The sequence below is a fragment of the Citrus sinensis genome, chromosome 4 (assembly GCF_022201045.2).
Source record: "Citrus sinensis cultivar Valencia sweet orange chromosome 4, DVS_A1.0, whole genome shotgun sequence".
In the NCBI taxonomy this organism is placed as follows: Eukaryota; Viridiplantae; Streptophyta; class Magnoliopsida; order Sapindales; family Rutaceae; genus Citrus; species Citrus sinensis.
Genome location: NC_068559.1, coordinates 24,144,198 through 24,147,662, shown reverse-complemented (window position 1 = coordinate 24,147,662; position 3,465 = coordinate 24,144,198). Strand labels below are relative to the sequence as shown.

General features: G+C 33.8%; 1 pseudogene; it reads right to left on the bottom strand.

Moving 5' to 3' along the window:
* Positions 1-2,108: 2,108 nt before the first annotated feature.
* On the bottom strand, positions 2,109-3,164 carry LOC102630466 (protein SRG1-like; annotated as a pseudogene).
* Positions 3,165-3,465: the final 301 nt, after the last annotated feature.

The window sequence follows — 3,465 nt, the reverse complement described above, 5'->3', positions numbered from 1 at the left end:
AACTCGTAAACACTCACACTTACACCTGACAATGAACTTCACAGAATAAATAGGCTAAAAGCAATCCCGTTTCAGTTGTGAATAATTGTTAGGGAGAATTCCACTTCTGTTGTGAATAATTATTAAGCTAAGTATATAATCAAGAAAATAGCTCATAAGTTGATATAATAAAAAAAATTAGTGATGAGATCCGATATAAAATTATATTTCAAGGTGAAATAAGTAGCAATAGACTCATTTTTTAAAATAAAATATAATAGTCAAGTAAATTTGTAAATTTAGCATTATAAATTTATGATATTAATGGGACCATGGAGTTATATAAGGATTTTCTAAAAAAACATTATCTTATTAATTTATCAGAATTATTAATTTAACCTATTAACCTAAATTAGAATTATAAAAGACTCGTACTATAAAAAATTATTATATAACAGAGGTTATTAATTTATCGAATATTAATTTATTCATAACATATATGCAACCTAAGAAGTAGTGAGTATTTTCCAGGTTTCTCCCAGCTTACATGGAGCATCAAGCTTCACGCCAATGATGTTGACCATTGAATTTTTCGAAGATATCATAATAATTTACTTAGTTCTTAAATGAAAGACACCAACCGCAAGAAATATAAAATTAATTATATGATGAGGATTATTATGCATAATCCAATCAAACTACCTTGCATTATCCGCTCGCGCTCTATAAATCCTTGCAATGCCCATTACTTCGTTGCCAGACGCTAACATCTAAATGAAAATAACCCATTTGTTAAGCAAACTTCAATAATGTGCAAGAAATTGTACAAATCAACTCAACTAGAAGAACTAATATTAGGATTTTCAATAGCAACAACACTAGTTCTTGTCAAACTTCCCTATGAAAAGATAGATGGAAATCCAGTTCCAACAGTCATCTTCAAAAATAGGCCTGGCTTGTTCCATGCCTTTATTTTAGCTCTCAATTTTTCATTTTTCGGATCTGTTTTGACAATCTCTCTTCGTGGAAAGTATGCAAGGATCGCCAGGTATCCCCTCATTCTTGCCGCTGTTTCTACGGCCGCGGCAATAGCCGTACTGACATGGTTAGTAGTTCCGATGAACTATAAATTGTTAACATAGCATGTACGTCTGAGCCACAGAAAAATGGTCCTTAATTATTTGTAAGAAATAGTGACAGGTTACTATCAGTATGTACGTACGTACGTTGAACGATATAGTGCTTTAATCACAGCTCAAAACTTGTGTACAAATACAATCTATATCTGTCCTTGATGTTTGTAACAAAAAAATGGATGATAATTAATGATGATGAAAATTCAATTTTGTCCTTGAAAAATGAAACCGATAAATCTTTATGAGTTTTGTTTGCGTTCTTTGGTTGTTCCTGATTGGCATCTCTTAATCTGTTATGCCATCACAACAAGCGAGACGAAGAGCAAATTTGCAATGGTGGCTGCATCTCTTCTTGCAACAATTAGAATAATTTATGCATTGGAATTAAGCAAAGATTTACATAGTCGAACCGATTACTCACGAGAACGCAAAGAAAGAGAAAGAGTATATGTTTCACACAGATATGTGGACTTACATATCCAAAATCATGGGGTCGCTTGCAGTTTTTATTGATGCTGCATGCAGTTGATGGGGCTATTACATCAAAAGTTGTAGCAGAACGTAGTAATATATGTTTTCTCTCTTACTGGTCAAGTCAAATCCGGAAGGAAAATTGTCATATGACTCGTATATGTATATTCCTTGTAAAATCTGGACACCACAATCTGTGCTCTGTGGTTTCCAAAATATAATACAGGCTAGTTGTTAAGCACTCTTGTCGCTTGAAGTGCACTATGAATATAGGCTACTTGTTAAGCACTCTAGTCGCTTGAATGATTCGGTATTTTATCTGGTAATGTCTAATCAGATTACAAAGGCTTGCCATAAAGACTTGTCACTAATTAGGACTTTACACTTAAAAACAACTTCACAAATTATTAAATTTCATCCCATGACTGCCCGACAAGTTGTTGCATATAATTGAAATTACATGAATAGTATTATTATTAACTGAATATAACTCAACTTTAATTCACTTACCTCTGTAGGCGTTCAATAGCTTTTGCTGTCCTCGTTTTCAATCCTCATGAAATCAACGTTTGATTTCTCCTGCAGCTTGCGTGAGAGAAATCCCTTGGTGTAATCTACAAAACTTATTTTCTTAAATAATGCCGGAGTCTCTGGTGTGATAAGACTTGGTGCTGGTCCTATTTCTCCGTCTAGTTTCATACTATAGAATGTGGCGAAAGACAATCTTGCTTTCTCTGAGTTTACAGTTGCACGGTGTACAATGCTACGGTAAATTCCATTAGTCAAAATCTGTAATCATAAAAGAATGAATAAGTAAAAGGAGAAAATGCGAACCAAAAAAAAAAAGACGAGATGAATTAGAGGGGTATAGAAATTGATAAGTTATGTACCTCCAAAATGTCACCAACGTTGATTATAAACGTATCAGGGAGGGTTTTAACAGGAACCCACATTCCATAATTCTTTATTTGAAGGCCGTCCATCTCATTGAGTTGGAGGAGGATGGTTAGTGCAGAGCCATCAGTATGAGGATTAAAGCCAATAACGTGCTCTTGTTGCTGACATGAGGGATACTAATTCATCCTCATTGATTGAACCCCATCCTCAAACTGTTTGCTATCATTGGGATCCATTTTTAGAGCTTCTGCCATTTGGTTAATTATTTTTATGGACAGATTTTTAAGCTCTGTTGAGTAAACTTCTAAGGTATCTCTGCATACAAAATAAAAATAGTGCAGTTTTAATGATGTTAAAATCATAAATAATATCATAATAATTGAACACAAATTATTGCGAACATGGCAGAAAATGAATTATCTAATGCAAGCAATTAATGAAGCCACCTGACGGAAGAGGCAACTTAGGAAATAGATGAGGTTTTCTCAAAAGAGCTGGGAGACTGAACATAGTGAAGCCGTATCCCCAATCAAGCTTCTGCTCTTTGGACACAACAAAGTTTTGCCCAAATCCCTCAATTTCTCCAGGCCGCTGCCAAAATTTCTCTCTCTCCTCCATTGGGAGATCGAAGAAGTCATGGACCTCTGCCGTCACTTTCTCCACCAAGGAACTGCTCACTCCATGACTCTTCAACTGCATGCACGCAAATTATATTAATTAACGCTGCGATCGATGTTCATGTCATGTCACGTGATGCATGGAAGTTAATTTTAGAGTTGGTAAAATGAACCGTAGAGTCGTGTTCGTGTTGTGTTGAATTTTAGTCGATTCAAATACAATTTATTTAATAATTATGTTAAAATATTGAGATCCTAACTAAAAATAAACAGGTTACCCACTTCGGTATTTTATATTTATATATTTAATAAAATTTATATAAAATATTTATAATTTATTTTATATATAGAAATATTCTAATTTA